Genomic DNA, 20,037 nt, shown 5'->3' on the forward strand with positions numbered 1-20,037 from the left:
ATGCTGTTGTTGATGACTATTTGGGCACTGTTGCTATAGAAACTAAGCACTTGGCTTTGTATAGACCTTCATTCTATACACGCTACTCTTCAGAGAAGTTCTAAGTGTGAAGGTTCCTCATGTTTCTATTCATTGTCTTCAGTCTCTCACTCAGTCTTTGTGCCATTAATGGATTTTTAGTTTGTGCTTCTGTTCAGAGACTGTGAAATGCGTTTTCGTTTTCCTTTTTGGTCTTTTCTTTATTTGTGCTCTTGGGCAGCGGTGGGAGGATATATTGAACTGAATAACTGAATCTGTGCTTGCTCATCAGGAAGGTCGAAAATCAGCTTCCCTTACAATGGGGAAAAGATAGGGGTGGGGATTGGATGGCAGCTGGGCCCCAGTGAACTGGCTGCAACTGATCAAATTAAATTGAGCTGGGTCTGAGGGCAGTGAGTGGGGTCCCAATTGGTAGCAAGCTCAACGATTAAATTAAGGCCATTGTTTTCCACTGGAAGGGCAAGCAAAGGACTGCTTCCATTTCACCTGTGAGAGCTGTTCCTCAGTAAAAGCTGAAAAAGAAAAGAATTAAACGAAGCTTAGCACAGAACTGCACTCAGTGTTGTTTGAGTTGGCATACTATGGGAGTTGAATATCCGCCTATTCTCGCAATTTGGAAGTATGATTTAGACCTCAACTCTCACTTTGAGAGCAGGACCTGGGCCTACACTCTGTTTAGGTAGAGGATATGGGTCTATACTCTCAGATTTGGAGCAATGTATCATCCTATACTCTTAGTTTGTGAACAGGATGTGGGCCTACACTCTCAATTTCAAGTAAGGTATCAGCCTACATGCTCGGTTTGGGAGTAGGGTATAGGCCTTCACGCTCAGTTTGGGAATATCGGCCTCCACTCTGTTTGGGAGTAGTATATGGGCATACAATTTGGGAGTAAGATATCAGCTTATACTCACAGTCTGGGTGTAAGGTATGGGCCTGTGCTCTCACTTTGGGAGTATGGTATCAGCCTATACACTCAGTTGGGAGTAGGGTATGGGCCTATACTCTCAGTTTGGGAGTAAGATATTGGCCCATACTCTCAATTTGGGAGTAGGGTATGGGCCTGCACTCTCCATTTGGGAGTACGGCATGGTCGTACACTCTCAGTTTGGAAGTAGTGTATGGGCCTATACTCTCAGTTTGAGAGTAGGGTATGGGCATACACTCTCAGTTTGGAAGTAAGATACCAGCCTGTACTCTCAGTTTGGGTGTAGGATACCAGCCTGTACTGTCAGCTTGGGAGTAGGGTATGGGCCTACACTCTGTTTGGGAATAGGGTATGGGCCTACACTCTCAGTTTGAGAGCTGGATGTGAGCCTATACTCTCCGTTTGGTCATAAGATATGAGCCTGTACTGTCACTATTGGACTACATGGGTGTGGGTCTATAACATCCTGCAACAGCTAATGGGCCTATCCAGCGAATGTATATATTCTTTCAGACAAGAATATGGGCCCGCACAGTTTTACAGCAAGAAATGTGCCTCCTTTCTCTAATCCTTCGGAAAAGCCTGAACAGTCTGTGTCAGAACTGGCACCTGTGGAGAGAGAAACAAAGGACTCATGTTTCAGATTGATTTTGTCAGATTCTTCAGATATTAATATTCTTATTTTACTTCTGGTGGAATCCGGCAGACCTGAAGACTTGGAAAAAAAGTTTTTTCTTTCATGCTGTTACCTCATTTGTTGGCAAATTGTCAAACAGAACACCATAATCAGTTGGCATTAGACACCGGAGATATCCGGGAAACTTCAGAACAGGGAGGAATCTTTTTCACATTATTTCTGGGCCTAGGCAGCTGAAGAAATGGCACAATGGAGGGTCGACGGAAATCGGAAATGTGCGAATTACAGGAGTACAGATATCTTGGAGGGTTGGAGGAGGTAGGACAAGCCAATGCCAGAGACGATTGTGAACACAGGAATGAAGTCCATGCAATATGACTCATGAAGAGAGATCATGGGGTACTGCTGGGTCATTTGGTAAATGTTCCCTCTGAAAGGGCAAGAACATTCTGAAAAAGAATGTCATGTAAGAGACAAAAAGCACTTAAGGTTAAAGAAAAAATGAAATTGGGGGAACATACCATGCCCAATGGCAGCAGTGGCCAAGAGAAAGGTTAGATTTCAGCCATTTCACGATTTGTAATCTTCATCACAACTGGTGGAAGACCTGGAGGATACATAGGAAGAAGTCCCTTTGGATCCTTGTACCTGTTCCAGCATAGAACATAGAACATAGAACATAGAAGAATACAGCGCAGTACAGGCCCTTTGGCCCTCGATGTTGCGCCGATCCAAGCCCACCTAACCTACACTAGCCCACTATCCTCCATATGCCTAACCAATGCCCGCTTAAATGCCCATAAAGAGGGAGAGTCCACCACTGCTACTGGCAAGGCATTCCATGAACTCACGACTCGCTAACATCTGTCCTATACCTACCCCCCCTCAATTTAAAGCTATGCCCCCTTGTAATAGCTGACTCCATACGTGGAAAAAGGTTCTCACGGTCAACCCTATCTAAACCCCTAATCATATTCTGAAATGACTCTCAATAGAACACAGCTATAAACACGTTCTCTCCTTCCTAGATTTACAGAAGCTGACTGATTAGCTGCTGTGACTCTACCATGGTACTTTTGTGTTTCTGATTTCCAGCTTCTACAATTCAGAATCATAGAATCGTAGAATGCCTCCAGTGCGGAAAGAGGCCATTTGGCCACTCGTCTACACTGACCTTCCGAAAAGCATCCCATCCAGACCCATGTCCCCACCCTATCCCCACATTTCCCATGGCTAACTCACCTAGCCTGCACATCCCTGGATACGATGGGCAATTTAGCCCAGCCAATCCCCCTAATCTGCAGATCTTTGCTCTATGGGAGGAAACTGGAGCACCCGGAGGAAACCTGCACAGACAGGGAGAATGTGCAAACTCCAGTCAGTCACCTGAGGCTGGAATTGAACTGGACCCCTGGCGCTTTGAAGCATTTTGAAATTTAATTTCGTTTTCCCGCAGGCACACAGGAACGATAGAGCAATCTGGTTTGAAATGAAGAATTATGGTCATGGAGCAGTCCAACTCGTCCATGCCAACCAGATATCTCAACCTAAGCTTGTCCCATTTGTTAGCATTTGGCCTGTATCCCTCTAAACCCTTCCTATTCATATACCCATCCCTTTTAAACCAGCCTCCACCACTTCCTCTGGCAGCTTATTCCTTACACGTACCACCCTCTGTGTGAAAACGTTGCCACTTAGGTCCCTTTTAAATCTTTCCCCTCTCACCCTAAACCTATGACTTCTAGTTTTGGACTCTGCAACCCTGGAGAAAAGACCTTGTCTATTCACCCTATCCATGCCCCTCATGATTTTATAAACCTCTATAAGGTCACCCCTCAACCTCCGACACTCCAGGGAAAGCAGCCCCAGCCTGTTCAGCCTCTCCTGATAGCCCAAACCCCCCCAACCCTGGCAACAACCTTGTAAATCTTTTCTGAGTCTTTTCAAGTTTCACAACATCCTTTCTATAGTAGGGACAACCAGAATTGAATGCAGTATTTCAAAAGTGACCTCATAAATGTTCTGTACAGTCATAGAGTCATAAACACCTACAGCACGGAGATTGGCCCTTTTTGCCGACCAAATCGTCCTTCCACGCTAACCCCCTTTCCCTACACTTGGCCAATATCCTTCTAATCCTTTCCTATCCATGTATTTGTCCAAATGCCTTTTGAATGTTGTTAACGTACCCAGCTTAACTTCCACTGGCAGCTCAATCCATATGCGTACCACCCTCTGTGTAAAAACATTGCCTCTCAGGTTCACTTTTATTCTTTCCCCTCTAACCTTAAACTGATGCCCTCGAGTCCTTGATTCCCCCACACTGGGGAAAAAGACTAAGTGCATTCACCCTATCCACGCTTCTCATGATATTATAGAGATGTATAAGATCCCCCCCTCATTCTCCAACACTCTGAAGAAAAAAGTCCATGCTTGTCCAACATCTCCCTATAACTCCAACCATTGAGTCCTGGATGTTGATCCTTGTAAATTTCTTCTGCACTCTTTCCAGTTTAATAACATCCTTCCTATAACAAGGTGACCACAACTGAACGCAATACTCCACGTGAGGCCTCACCAACATACTGTACAACTGCAAAATAACTCCCCAACGTTTATACTCAATGCCCTGATGATGGCCAATGTGCCAAAAGCCTTATTCATTGCCCTGTCTACCTGTGACTCCATTTTCAAAGAACTGTGCATTTGGACTCCCAAGTCCCTTTTTTTGCACTACACTCCTTAAGGCCCTACCATCCACCATGAAATTCCTACCTTGATTTGACTTTCCAAATCCTTATCTATATGAAAATCCTTTTGTTATTTCTTGCCCACTTCCCCAGTTGATCAAGGTCCTGCTGCAATTTGTGATAACCTTCCTCACTGTCCACGATACCACCTGCATCTGCAAACTCACTAATCATGCCTTGTACATTCTCATCCAAATCATTGATACAGATAACAAATAGGAGTGAGCCCAGCACTGACCCGTGAAGCATTCCACTAGTCAGAGGCCTCCAGTCTGACAAACATCCTTCCCCTATTACCCTCTACTTCCTACTATCAAGCCAATTGTGTATCCAGCCACAACCTTATCTCCCATCTCGTATACTCAATGCACTGACCAATAAAGGCAAGTGTACCAAACGCCTTCTTCACTATTCTGTCTATGTGCCATGCTACTTTCAAGCAAGTATGAACCTCCACTGTCTTTTTGTTCAGCAACACTCCCAGGACCCTACCATTAAGTATATAAGTCCGGCCCTAATTTGCCTTTCCAAAATGGAGCACCTCATATTTATCTGAATTAAACTCCACCTGCCATTCCTCAGCCCATTCGCCCATCTAATCAAGGTCCCATTGTACTCTGAGACAACCTTCTTCACTATCCACTATAGCTCCAATTTTGGTGTTATCTGCAAACTTACTAACCATATCTCCGATGTTCACATCGAAGTCATTTATGTAAGTGATGAAACGTAGTGGACCCAGCACCGATCCTTGTGGCACTCCACTGGTCACAGGCCTCCAGTCTGTAAAGCAACCCTCCACCACCATCCTCTGTCTCCTACCTTCGAGCCAGTACTCTATCCAAATGCCTAGTTCCCCCTCAAGTCCATATGACCTGGTCTCGCTAGCCAGTCTACAACGAGGAAACTTGTTGAATGCCTTACTGAAGTCCATATAGATCATGTCCACCGCTCTGCCCTCATCAATCCTCTTAATTGCTTTGCAACTGCATGGTATCTTCATGAAGACATCCTCTCCCTTTGTCCCTTCCTCGTCTTAAATCAAAAAGCATAGATAATCTAAACACTCACTTGCTTATCTATACCTTTGCAACGAAAACTTTGAATGAGATATTCATTTATAATTAGTTGCAGTTTTAATTTATATAATTTTAAACTATTCTGAGTTACCTGTACTTGAATTAAATGCATGACCAGCCCACTACCAACTTCCTGTTTCTAACTGGGAGAAAATGCTGAGCTTGGGGTGGCTACTTGTCTAGCTTTATACCAGCCAGCCCAGTGTTCAGCTGAGCTCCATCAGTCATCCAGTTTGGTGGTGATGGAGACCATTTGACCCATTGCGTGTATACTGGCTTGAGAGCACCCCATTGTGGTCCTGTATTCTTCCATTGCTTCAAATATTTCCTCATACCTTTTCCATTTGAAGATCTTTGTTGCATTCCCAAAACATTTTTGCATTTTGTGTACCAGAGATCCCTCATGTAAAATAAAGTCTTTCCAATCCACTTCTTAATGTCAGCCTTAATTTGATTGACCCCAGTGACTGATTACACAACCTGGAGAAGTTAATTTCTTCCGGCACCTTTGATAAATGTAAATATTTCACTGAGAGTCCCGTTACCTGGCCAATCCCCTTTGACCTAGATCGTGCAATGCTGTGAAGGCTGTGTTTAATGTGTTGCTCTGAATAATGTGTACTGACACCTGTTATATAGCTCCAGCAGAGTCAGCACTGGCATGGTGGGCCAAATGGCCACTTTTCTAAGCTTCAATGTTAGGAGACTTTAGAATCTATGTCTGACAGACGTCGATTCTCACTCACTGCAGTCCCTGATTCATCTTGACTCCTGCGGGGAATTCTCACAAATTGAAGACTTATGCCAAGTCATCAGCAATTGAATTTATCAAACTGTGAGCCTTGATGGGACTGTTTAATTACTCTGCATCTCACAACTCCCCTGCACGAGCAGACCCAGCTGCCGCTTTGCAAAGCATACCCAGGCTGCATCGCTCTTCAAATTAACAAAGTGTCTCTCGATGGTTTGCTGGGTCAATGCCAGCCCTGACTCAGTAGGTCGCTCTCTCACCTCTGAGTCAGAAGGTTGTGCATTCGCAATCTCATCCTGGAGACCTGAGCACAGAACTGTTGGCTGATCCTTCTACTGAGGGAGTGCTACATTGTCAGAAACACTGTCTTTTTAAACTGAGGTGTCCCCATGTCTCACAAACATACTGGAGAGAAGAAAAGTAAGCAGATTCTCACCAGTGTCCTGACCAGAATTACCCATCTGTTCTGAGCTCACTCCTCAGTCTGTAATATCTAAAACACAACTTAACCATAATGTTGGCTTGCCTGTATGTGTAAGTTGAATGGACAATTTAAATTCAGTGAAATGTGCTGTCCTGAATTTTAAGTGCCTCTCAGCTTATTGAAAAACACTGAGTAATGGAACAGCAAACTCTTTATACTTCCAGTATGAAAAATTATACATTTCTTTAAAATTATTTTCATTTCAAGGTCAGGCCATATGACATCGATTCTAACAATGCTCTTTGCACATTGAATTTGTTAAGTTCAGAGAAAAGAAGCTAAGTGGAATAGACTGGCAATAAGGATTGTGAAACACAAAGCCTGGATTACTTTCAGAGGAGTGACTGGTTAGGTTAACAAATGGGATTCAATGAGAATGGTGTGGATATACCACAAGGGTGTCCCACTATCTATCACTGAGTAACCATAGGTCACAGTTCTCCTGCAGAGCAGGTTTAATCACTAACAGGTATATGGGTATCACTCCATCTAAATATCAGTAAATCTTACAATGCATCCCTCAGCAATATCATTTTTCATAATGTGCTGCATCATTCATGTATCTTTGCTTTCAGACTTATTTTTGAGTTGCTTCCCTTTCTGGATATTGTCAAGACTCCTTCTTGCGCTGTTGATATCTCTGGCATGGCCAAGGTTTATTGCCCTGGAGAATGTGGTGATGAGCTGCCTTCTTGACCCACTGCAGGCCTTCGGCTATTCAGGGGAGAGTTTCAAGATTTTGAATCAGCAACAAGTGTGGAAATGGTGACAACTTTCCAAGTCAGGATGATGTGGGGCTTGAAGGAGAAGGTGGTTTTCCCACATATCTGCTGCCCCTGTTTTTCTAAGCAGTAAAAGTCATGTGGTTGGAAGGTGCTGATGAAGGAACCTCGGTGAGCTGTTGCAGTACATCCTCTGGACTACATTGTATATTAGTGGAAAAGGGAATGAACGTTGAAGGTGGTGGGTGAGGTGCCTAGAAAGAGGCTGTTTTCTCCTGGATGGTGTCCAGCTCCTTAAGTGTATTTGGTGCCATTTCGACGTTTGGAGTATATACCATTACACACATGACTTATGCCTTGCTATTGGTGTAGGCTTGTGGGCGTCGGGAGGTGAATGACTCTACAGAGAATTTCCACTGTCTCATCTGTTGTTGTAGTCACAGAATTTGTATGGCTAATCAATTTCAGTTTCTGGTCATTGGCAATCCCCTAGAGGATCAGTGGGGGAATTCAGTAATAGTAAAGCCACTGAACATTAAGAGGCGATAGTTCCATTCTTTCCTGTTGGTGATAGCCGTTGTCTCACACAAGTCGATGCTGCACTTGGACATTGGACTTGCAAATGTTGCAGAACGTTGTGCAAATATCCACAATCTGATCTTATAATGGAGGATTGTCATTGGTGAAACAGCCAAAGATGGTTGGGTCTAGGACACCATCCTGAGGAACCCTGAAAAAGGTCCAGGAGGTGAGATGATCAATCTCCCACAGCCACAACTATCTTCCTGTGTGCCATCAGAGATTTGCCCTGATTTTCATTTATTCATTTTTTGTTAAAACTCCTCAATGCCACACTCTGTCAAATGCAACTTTGTGGTCAAGGGCCGTTACTGTCACCTCCAGTCAACTCTTTTGTCCACATTTGGACTGTGAATGTGATTATGCCTCACTGTTGTGGTGTGCTGGTATTAGTATTAAACAATTCAACTCTGGACAGAAAGCCTAGGAAGGCAGTTCAATGTTCATAGGGTTTACTGAGATGATCCTTTGGTTTGCTGCTCCACGATCGTCCTTCTCTGGATACTTTCACTTGTTTGTAGGAGGCACAGGGTGACTGGTAGACAGATTATAAAGTCTCTGCTTTACTTGTTAAAACTCACAGATGACAGCAACTGAAGGAAAATAAATTAGTTTCCTTTAGGCTTCAGGTGTTTACTACTGCAGGAAAAAGCACACCGGTATGACGTTTCTCACCAAACTCACACTCACAAGCTGTTCAACTACCAGGGAGCCAATCACAAAGTTGTTGGCAGGCAGAAGACCTTCATCACTGACAACAGCTCACCTTTCTCCAGATCAATCAGCTTCTTGTTGCCATCTGAATCTCCATTCATACACAGCCCCCAGCTCCAGTTCATCACCCATCATTAACTGATCAAGCAGCAATGTAAACAGCACTTGCAATGAGTATCAATGAGTACAGTAATCTTTTCCTTAACCCCTTAGAATAGTCCTTCCTCCCATTTCAGTCCATAATCAAAAATACAAAAAAAATAAAGGTACCGTCTTTACACTATCATCAGATCCAAAGCTGAATGGCCTTGGCGGAATCCAAATGGGTGTCTCTGAGCAGGTTAGTGCTGAGCAGGTGCTGATTGATAGCACTGTTGGTGACGCCTTCCATCACTTTACTGATGAGCAAGAGTAGACCGATGGATGGGTCGTTAGATTTGTCCTGCTTTTAGTGTGCAATTTCCACATTGTAACTGTGCTGAAACAGCTTCCTGGATGTCCAGATCTGTTCAAATCTATCATGGTGCAGTGTCCCATGACAGGATGGAGGGAACCCTCAATGTGAAGATGGGATGTTATTCCCACTAGGACTATATGGGGTTAATCCGATGAAATTATGACAGTTTGATTTTAGAATATTTTCCCTCTTGTTGGTTCACTCCCCAGTCGAACAACGATATCCTTTAGGACCTGACCAGCTTGATTAGTCGTGCTACTGTCAAGCCACTCTTGGTGGCAGACACTGAAATCCCCCACCCAGAGTACATTTTGCACCCTTGCCACTCTCGGTGCTTCCTCCTAGTGTTGTTCGATATGGAGGAGTACTGATTCATCAGTCAAGGGAAGATGATATATAGTAATCAGCAGAAAGGTTCCATGCTCCTGATGCCATGAGATTTCACGGAGTCTGGAGTCAATGCTAAAGATTGCTGAGAGCTCCCTGTCAACTGTATCTCTGTGTGCTACCACCTGAGTCTATCTTGCTGGTGGATCAGGATATGTTTATGGATGGTGAAGGTGGTGCCTTGGGCATCGCTTGTAAGAGACAATTCCACAACTCTTTCAGGTTGTTGTTAACTCATCTGTGAGATTGCTGTCCCAGTTTTGGGACAAACTCCCCCCTGTTGTCAGCAAGGAAGGGCCATTGCAGGGTTGATAAGCCTCAGTTTGACGTTGTGGCTCCTTGGTGTCCAGGTCAATGCTGACTGGTCTATCCATTTTCATTCCTTTTTAGTGAAGACATGGGTACAAGTGTTTTGCATTAGCGTTTACTGTGGAGAAGGACATGGAAGATATAGAATGTAGGGAAATAGATGGTGTCATCTTGAAAAATGTCCATATTACAGAGGAGGATGTGCTGGGTGTCTTCAAACACATAAAGGTGGATAAGTCTCCACGACCTGATCAGCTGTACCCTAGATCTCTGTGGGAAGCTAGTGAAGTGATTCCTGGGCCCCTTGCTGAGATATTTGTATCATCGATAGTCACAGGTGAGTTGCCGAAAGACTGGAGGTTGGCTAACGTGGTGCCACTGTTTAAGAAGGGTGGTAAGGATAAGCCAGGGAACTATAGACGAGTGAGCCTGACGTTGGTGGTGGGCAAGTTGTTGGAGGCAATCCTGAGGGACAGGATGTACATGTATTTGGAAAGGCAAGGACTGATTAGAGATAGTCAACATGGCTTTGTGCGTGGGAAATCATGTCTCATGAACTTGATTGAGTTTTTTGAAGATGTAACAAAGAGGATTGATGAGGGCAGAGCGGTAGATGTGATCTATATGGACTTCAGTAAGGCATTCGACAAATTCCCCATGGGAGACTGATTAGCAAGGTTAGATCACATGGAATACGTGGAGAATTAGCCATTTGGGTACAGAACTGGCTCAAAGGTAGAAGACAGTGGGTGGGAGGTGCTGCATTTTGGGAAAACAAATCTTAGCAGGACTTAATGGTAAGGTCCTAGGGAATGTTGCTGAACAAAGACACCTTGGAGTGCTGGTTTATAGCTCCTTGAATGTAGAGTCGCAGGTAGATAGGATAGTGAAGAAGGTGTTTGGTATGCTTTCCATTATTGGTCAGAGCATTGAGTACAGGAGTTGGGAGGTCATGTTGCGGCTAGACAGGACATTGGTTAGGCTAATGTTGGAACATTGCGTGCAATTCTGGTCTCCTTCCTATCAGAAAGATGTTGTGAAACTTGAAAGAGTTCAGAAAAGATTTACAAGGATGTTGCCAGGGTTGGAGGATTTGAGCTATAGGGAGAGGCTGAACAGGCTGGGGCTGTTTTCTCTGGAGCATCGGTTGCTGAAGGGTGACCTTATAGAGGTTTATAAAATCATGAAAGATAAGGGTAGGATAAATAGACAAAGTCTTTTCCCTGGGGCAGGGGATGTCCAGAACTGGAGGGCATAGATTTAGGGTGAGAGGGGAAAGATGTAAAAGAGACCTACGGGGCAACTTTTCATGCAGAGGGTGGTGCGTGTATGGAATGAGCTGCCAGAGGAAGTGGTGGAGGCTGATACAATTGCAGCTTTTAAAAGGCATCTGGATGGGTATTTGAATAGGAAGAGTTTGGAGGGATATGGGCCAAGTGGGATCAGACTAGGTTGGGCTATCTGGTCAGCGTGGATAAGTTGGACCGAAGGATTTGTTTCCGTGCTGTATATCTCTGTGGCTCTATGACTCGAAGACACAGTTTTGGTACTGATGGCTTGCTAGGCCATTTGAGAGGGCATTAAGAGTGAGTCCCATTGCTCTTCATCTGAAGTCACATGAAGGCCAGATTGGGTAAAGATGACAGGTTTCCATCTCAAAAGGAATTGATTCTGTTTCCAATTGGCTGTGAAGATGGACAAACCATTGATGATACGTAGGACTGTGGGGCAACTAGAAAAAGAGACAGAGAATGAGACCTCTGGATCAATGATAAAAAGCTCAACCAAAATCCAAGGCATTAAGAAATGTCTTTGAAAGAAGAAGAGAGATGTAGAGGTTGAGAGGAAGAGTTCTGGGACTTAGTGCTAAGCTAGCTTCAGGAACCAGTAGTGAGGCAAAAAGAGTCAAGGATGAGGAGGTTGGAATTGTTAATGGATAAAGAGACCTAAGGGGCAACTTTTTCACACAGAGGGTGGTGTATGTATGGAATGAGCCACCAGAGGAAGTGGTGGAGGCTGGTACAATTGCAACATTTAAAAGGCATCTGGATGGGAATATGAATAGGAAGCATTTAGAGGAATATGGGCCTAGTGCTGGCAAATGGGAGTGGATTAGGTTGGGATATCTGGTCAGCATGGATGAGTTGGACTGAAGGGTCTGTTTCCATGCTGTACGTCTCTATGACTCTGTGACTGTTTGTACGCCATTGAGCACAAGGGTGATATGTGAATGGAAACTTACACAAGTTATCACCAGGAGAAAAAATCAATTTGAAAAGGTCTTATTGATTATAATTCCTTGGGATAAGAATTCCTGCTGCGTGTGTGATACCTCTTTCTGAAATGATATCTGAGCGATGTGCAGTCAGCTGTGAGACAGACCAAAAATCCCTTGGATTTTCTGTATATTACTGAAAGGGAATACCTAACCATGGCTAAAAAGAGATGTGGCACAGAGTTCTTCTGTCCTGGTGTCGTGTGAGCAATAGTGAGAAACTTGAGAAAATACAGGGAATGAAAAATTATCAAAGAGTTTTGCGATTTTCCCCCTCAGCCTTACACAGCCTTTGAGAGGCAAATCAGCATTCTCTCTAATTTTCGTTGCAACTGCACAGTCTTCCAAGTTTCAAGCAAATAAAACCAAGAACTTCCGTTGCTGGAGATCTGAAACAAAAGCAGAAGTCGCTGGAGAAACTCAGCAGGTTTGGCAGCAGCATTGGAGAAAAACTTTTTAAGTCCAGTGACCATTTATCTGAACTTTCTTTGAGAGAACCTTAGTGGCAACTAGCTTATTCCATGTAATTAGAGAGTCATAGAGACCTACAGCATGAAGACAGGCCCTTCTGCCCAAACTGGTCCATGCCAACCAAAATGTCTGTCCATGCTAACCCCATTTCCCTGGATTTGGCCCATATCTTTCTAATCCTTTCCTTTCCATGTATTGTCCAAATGCCTTTTAAATGTTGTTAATATACCTGCATTAACCACTTCCGCTGGCAGATCATTCCATATGCATGCCACCCTCTGTGTAAAAAAAGTTGCCCCTCACGTTCCCTTTTATTCGTTCCCCTCTAACTTTAAACTGATGCCCTCTAGTCTTCGATTCCCCAACCGTGGGGAAAAAAAAGACTCATTAATACCCCAACTCACCTTGTTTATAACATACACAGAGAATTCTGGAGAAACTCGACAGGTCTGGGGTGAGAGAAACAGAGTGAATGTTTTGACTCCAGTGTGACTCTCCTTCAGAACTTCAGAGTCACACCAGACTCAGAGCGTTAACTCTGTTTTTCTCTCTCCACAGATGCTGCCAGACATGCTGAGCTTCTCCAGCTTTCACTCTGTATTTCAGGTTTCTGGCGTCTGCAGCATTTTACCTTTATTCTGTTCAGTTATAGTTTAAGTCTTCTTTAGTTTTCTGCGAAAAGTGATGTCATAGGTTCCTGCCAGTGAAGTTAGTGAGTACCTCTAGCTTGTTAAATATGTTCCTGATCATTGTCCAACTCCGTTTTCAATGCAATATCCCTGCAAGCTCCGTGGATGCCATTCTCCTGAACATGTCCTTTACACACTCATTGGCATTAGCAATCAGCTGGCTTGAACACATCAGACAAATTCACGCACCAATGCCAGCTCTTCAGTTCTTCACTTTGGAGCTCAAGGTCACTAATGACCTGCTCGATCCGTATCCTCACAGGGAACATATACATCTCCACCATCTGCACAGTATGGTTTGCAGCACTCACTCTCAACTCTTATGGTTTTCAGCTTACATTCTTCCTGTTCACCACTTTTTCAGCTACTTTGGAGTTGCTGTCCTCTTTCTACTTTGTGCCTTACTCACAGATTTCAGTCTCACCCATGGCGTGTCACACATTGTCACTTAGCAGAGAGTAAGAAGCAGGTATTGTTGAAGAGTCAAGGGTGGTCATGTGTCTTCCACCAATTCAGTAATTCCACCCATCGTGCCACAACAACGTCACAACTGCAGCATGTGCGAAAGAGCAAAACACAACTCCACCTTCTTTAAACAAATCGCTGTGTTTGAAATTGAAAGGGAACAGACCTTAGTAAGGTCAAGGGAGATGACAGTTAAGGCGTACCACCACAATCACTCATGAAGCTGGCCAATTTCAGTCCACCATCCGATAGGCACGTGAGACAAGAATCTAACAATCTGGGTCTTTGTGTTGGGATTGAGCTCCAGTCACACCTACAGGTCAAGGGCAAGTGGTTTATGGATTACAGGAAGGTCAGTGAGAATATATGGAGAGATCAGTCTGAATGGTGGACCATACACTGTCGGCTGTCTTGCTATGGCATTTCAAATCAGTATGGTATTTCAGAGCAGTGTGCCATGGTCAGTTCTGCGGGTGGAGGAGAGGGTGATCAATGATGGATTATTCGGCACAGCCCATGGAATTCTGGGGAAAGAAGGCAATTCAAGTTTGGGAAATGGGTTTCTGTGTACTGGGTCACTGAGGGACTGATCGCTGTAAGAGTTTTAGTTTAAAAGTTATAGACCTGGTATTTGGTTAGAACTTCGAAGGGATTATTTGAAGCTAAGACTATTTATTGTTGGCTGTGTGATTCATCAGTGAATAAACTCACAAGGATGGGAACTGAAAGCAGCAGTTAAGTCAAACCCACAGTTGGGATAGAGAAGGGAATGCTCTCTGATATTGACTATGACATTTGGACAGAGAGAATTATATTTTTAATCATGTGTTTTGGCATCCTTAAAACTGAGTTATTTCTGAATAACTTGGTTTGATCTACTTAATCTATATTTATTGTGTATAATAAGCATCTCTTTTATTGCTAAAACAAATCTACATTTTTTGATGCCTGTGTTTCTGTGAATTACAGATCAATCAAGCCTGATTTCAGCCTGGGACCTAACACCAGATGGGATCATAATTTTTAGAGAGAGATAAAATCAGATTAAGGATGTGTCAGTGCTGTTGATAATTGGAGAGGAGTGCAGCATATCACAATGAAACACACTCAATTGTTTGGCTGTTGAGATTTTTCTGTCCCCACATGAGATGAAATGCTCTCCTCTAGGCAATTCGAGAATCTTCAGCTTTTACTGAGTCCTCCACCCTCACTGCAGTTTTTATTGCAGAGACAAAGGGGAGGATGGAGTGCAATAGAAATGGATGGAAGTGCAGCAGGTGAAGATGCAAAAGCAACAGGTGAGGTGAGGTGCTACCTGTGAGTGAGAAGGAAGCGAAGAGAGGAGGAAGGGTTTGTAGCTTGGGGAGAGGAGATGGTTGACAACTATTGACTGGACATGATGCATGTGATATTGAGGATTGGTGAGAGGCATATTTAGGGGCAGAGTTGGAGAGTGTGGTGGCCCTATGAATGTGAGATACCGAGTCAAAAATCACACATTGTAGTCTCAGCCAGGTTATTTGAAAACACAAGCTTTCAGAGCCCCACTGCTCCTTCAGGTGTAAGGGAGAGAGGGAGACGTTAGACAGAGAATTTATAAGTAAAAGATCAAAGGGTCATTCAACTGATGCAAACAAGTTGAGCACACCTAAGATGGCTGTTAAATCTTTAATCAGTTAGAATGGAGGTGCCAATGTGAGATACCAGAGGAAAGATAGTGACATCTAACCTTGAGGAGAGCAGAAGGTCATTGGCCTTTTTCCTGCACTGCTAGATGCCCCTTCTGACTTTGGACACAGTACTGACCAGGATTGTTACCTGTGCCTGGGCTGGTGGCATGGCCTCATCGGTGACTGGCAGGTGGTTTTCACAGTCCCACCCATTTGTAAATCCAAGCCCCTGTCTGTGATGCAGGCTGTGACCTTTCCGTTCCTCTGTGGCTGGGCCTCAAAAGTGTGATGGGAGGTTCCTGGTGGGTGGTATTGGAAGCAGTGTACAGCTCAGCTTTACCTTCCAGGGAGTGGTAAGTGTTTCCACTTCACACGCTGCATGATTAAGAAGAGTACCACAGAGTCTGGTTACAAAATTAATGAGTGGAAGATTGAGTGAGATAGGTCACTCTGGGCCAGGGCAGACCAACTCCACGAATCTCATTCAACAAAACACTTTAACTCGAAATGGCAATGTTACACCCAGGCAGGTGAAGATTTTTGTCTTGCACACATCAGGACTGAAACAAATTTAAAAAAAAATTTTGTTCATGAGATGTGGGCATCACTGGCCAGACCAGCACTTATTATCCATCTCTAATTGCCCAGAGGGCAGTTAAAAGTCCACCACATTGCTATAGATCTGGAGCTACCTGTTGGCCAGACCGGCTAAGGATGGCAGATTTCCTTCCCCAAAGGACATTAATGATGCATTTTTATCACAATCGTCAATAGTTATGTGGTAACGATCACCATTAGCCATCACTGTGGTGCATGGTTGGACATTAGGCAAGCTCTTTATATTCGAGAGTTTGTTGAATTCAATTTTCACCATCTACCATGGTGGGAATTAAACCCATGTCTTCAGAACATTGGCCTGAGGTTCTGGAAGAATGGAACCTTCAACATTATATGAGACTGCCATAATAGAGCCCATTGTGATTTTTATGGAGAAATGGGGGTGAGGGGGAGAAAGATCAATCAAATTAGACCTGAACAAGCAATCCTGAGGTAGAGAGAGATGAGGTAATTGAGTGCTGCCTCGAATTGAACGGTTTGAGAAGGTTTACAAAGCTGGTCAAAGACAGGGAAGCATTCAGGGGAGGAAGTCCAGAGGACAGCATTGCTGAAAGAAGTAGGAATTTATTAAATTGTATTCCAGTGGACTCGGCAAGATGGCGGCGATTCTGTAGTACTGCTGTGGACAGCTCTGCCTAACAGCCAAGGCATACCAGTGTTTTTTTTGCCATCCCTGGCCAACTTATGTGGTGGAATTATGAGTTTAAAACCTTACAGAACACATTTTTGTTAATATTTGGGAGTGGGAAGGATGCCAAAGGGAAAATGATTGAGCAAACAGCAGCAGGGAGGACACTCCCCTGCAGCACCTACCACACCAGACACTGCAGCAACAGCAGCCTCTCCTGAACTGCCTCCCCCCCCCCCTCCTCCCGGGACCTGACAGACTCACAGGAATTGGCTGCAGCGATGGAGAGACTTACCTTGAAAGTTAGGGCTGCGATTGAGGAAGTTCATGGGGAGGTTCGTGCCCAGGTCCAACCTATCGCATCCATGCTGCAGAAGCATGAGCAGGAGATCCAGGGCCTCAGGGAGAGGCTGGAGGAGGTGGAGAGTTGAACTAAGGCCTCGAAAGCTGCGATGGAGTCCTCATCCAGTCGGATCCAGGTGCTGGAGCGAGAGGTGCGGGCCTTGCGAGACCATATCAATGACCTCGAAAATCGAGGTCGGAGGATAAATCTCCGAATTGTCGGGCTGCCTGAAGGTGAGCAGCCAGTCAGTTTCTTTGAAAACTGGCTGCTGAGGTTTTTGGGCCTTCACATTGAGTCCAGCAGGCTTCAGATTGAAAGGGTGTATCGGGTTACAGTGTACAGGTCAGGGCCAGTGCAGCATCCCTGCCCGATCCTAGTGCACTTTCACTCATGTAAGGACAAGCAAAAAGTCATAGAAAAGCTTCCAGATCCCTGGGAAAAGATGTGCAGGCACTCCTGTACAAGGGGTCAAAAATCATGTTTTTCCAGGATTTTTCAGCAGCTGTAATTCGAAAGAGGAAGTCCTTTGATGAAGTTAAAAAGAGGCTGAGGAACCTCCATGCGATACCCTGCAGTGCTCCATTTCAGCCACAAGGACTCAGTTGATACATTTGACTCAGCGGATAAAGCTAAAAACTTTGTAGACACTTTAAAATAGACGGATTGGCCTGAAGAAAACAGTTAATGTTTGTTCTCTTTTCTATCTTTCCCCATGTTTTCCCTTCTTTTTTTTAATTCCTTTCTTTCTCCCTAATAATTTCCTTTTTGGAAAGGGGGGGAAATACTTTGTTCCTTTTTTTTAATAACTGGATGTTCTGATGGGATTTTTTGTGGATGTTCTTTGTTGTCTCTCCCCCTTTTTTTTTGTTCTGTTTCTCTTTTAGTAACAAGTAGGAGTGACATGAAGCCAGGGAGGGGTGGAGGGCTCATCCTGACTTGGTCTGTTTTTCTGTTGATTTAAGGATCATCTCCTTGTTTTTTTTCTGGCTTAAGGCTGGGGCAGAGTCCGGGTTTGAAGGAGCTGTGAAGGAGGGGATGGGTAGGGTGAGTGCCCCCTATGGGTAAGGGGGAAGAGTCTTCCATTCAAGGTTTTATAATTTTTTTGTAGTTTTTTGGTAGTAATAGTTGTTTGTAGTTATGATAGAATAGTTTTTGTGTATATAGTTCTTTGACTCTGAGTCTTTATTTACTTATGCTCCTCGCTTTGTAAGCAGGGTTCTCCCTCTGAGGGGATCAAGGGTCTCTGAAAGGGAATATGGCTAAGTGTCTTATTAAATGGTGCACCTGGAACATTAAGGGAAGTCATTCGCCTGTTAAAAGGAAAAAAGTGCTTTCTAGTCTTAAGGGGGAAAGAGTTGATATCGCTTTGTTGCAGGAAACCCATCTTGATGATGGGGAACACCTGATATTACAACAGGGGGGTTATGGCCGGGTATTCTTCTCATCCTTTATTACTAAAAGGAGGGGAGTGGTGGTACTTATCCAGAAAAATCTTCCGTTCACATTATCAGAGCAGGTAAAGGATGAGCAGGGACAGTTTGTGATACTTCAAGCCCTGATACATGGGGAGGAATATGGCATTTTAAATGTCTACTGTCCTCCAGCACATCCCCTCAAATTTTTGATTAGTGCTTTCTCTAAGTTGAGTGTTTTGGAACACAGCACATTATTATGGGGAGGGGTGGGGCGGATTTTAATTGTCGTTTGAATCCGACCGTGGACAGGATGCCTTGTGGGCCCCCAACTATTTCTTCACAGACCAAGCAGGTGGTTGACTTAGGCGGTGAATTGGGGCTGGTGGATATTTGGAGATGTCTTCACCCTAACGGCAGGGACTTCACCTTTTTTTCAAACCCACATAAATGTCACACGAGGATTGACCTCTTTCTGGCTCCCTTGGCCCTTCTGATATTCGATTATGGGTTGTAAAATTGGGACTATAGCTATCTCTGATCATGCGGCTGTATATATTTGGAGGTTAAGGCCAAGAGTGAGGGGCTAGGTTTGTGGCACTGGCATTTGGACCCTTTTCTCCTTAAGGATTCCAAATTTCTGGAACATGTTTTGAAGGAGTTTCAGGAATTCTTGACTATCAACTCAGGCACGGCTAGTAGTCCATCTATGCTATGGGAGACTGCTAAGGCCTTTGCTAGGGGATTAGCTATTTCCTATTTGGCTAGCCAGGAATGACAGAAGGAGGAACAGCAGCGTCTACTTGAGACGCGGTTGAAAGCCGCAGAGGCGGCACATTTTGCGTGGCCTTCGATGACTAAGCTACAGCGGATCATGGCCCTCCGGGCTGCCTTGAATTCAATACTGACACAAAATGCAAAGAAAGATGTTGTTTTTCCTAGACAGAGGCTGTTCGAATATGGGGATAGGCCAGGGAAGTATTTAGCGTACCTGACTAGGAAAAAGCGTGCTCCCCAGTCCATTACTGCAATCCGAGACAGCGCCGAGGTCCTTACATATGATACTAAAAAGATTAATGAGGCTTTTCAGAGCTTTTACTCTGAATTGTATCGGTCTGGAGGTTGCGAGGCCAGGAGGGCTAAAATAGAGACCTTTTTAAAGAACCTGGACCTCCCAGGGGTAACCTTGGAACAGGCCTCTCTCCTTAATGCCCCCTTGACAGTTCAGGAAATACAGGAGGCAGCTGGGCAACTTCAGAGTGGGAAAACTCCTGGCCCTGATGGTCTCCCGGGTGAGTTTTATAAGGAGTTTATAGGGATTCTGTCAGGGCTGATGTTGGAGATGTACAATCACTCCTATATTCATGAATACCTACCACCATCTTTGAGAGAAGCTAATATTTCCTTAATTCTTAAGAAGGGGAAGGTTCCTGAGGATTGTGCCTCATACAGGCCCATCTCTCTTATTAAATTCAGATTTCAAGATTCTGTCCAAGATCCTGGTGCTGAGATTGGAAAGGGTGTTGCCCCATATTATTAAAGAGGACCAGACAGGCTTTATAATGGGCCGTAGGTCCTCTAATAATATTAGAATATGGTCCAACTTTGTCAGCAACGATCGATTCAGGGG

At 44.3% G+C, this 20,037-nt stretch overlaps 1 long non-coding RNA gene across 1 annotated transcript; it reads right to left on the bottom strand.

The window, feature by feature from the left end:
- Nucleotides 1-218: 218 nt before the first annotated feature.
- LOC122555432 lies at nt 219-17,055 on the bottom strand. The gene is made up of 2 exons (XR_006313275.1): nt 16,948-17,055; nt 219-551 (listed from the first exon to the last, which is right to left on the bottom strand). It is a non-coding gene; the product is annotated as an uncharacterized LOC122555432 (long non-coding RNA).
- Between the last annotated feature and the right edge of the window lie 2,982 nt (nt 17,056-20,037).

This window comes from Chiloscyllium plagiosum, chromosome 12, assembly GCF_004010195.1.
Source record: "Chiloscyllium plagiosum isolate BGI_BamShark_2017 chromosome 12, ASM401019v2, whole genome shotgun sequence".
Lineage (NCBI taxonomy): Eukaryota > Metazoa > Chordata > Chondrichthyes > Orectolobiformes > Hemiscylliidae > Chiloscyllium > Chiloscyllium plagiosum.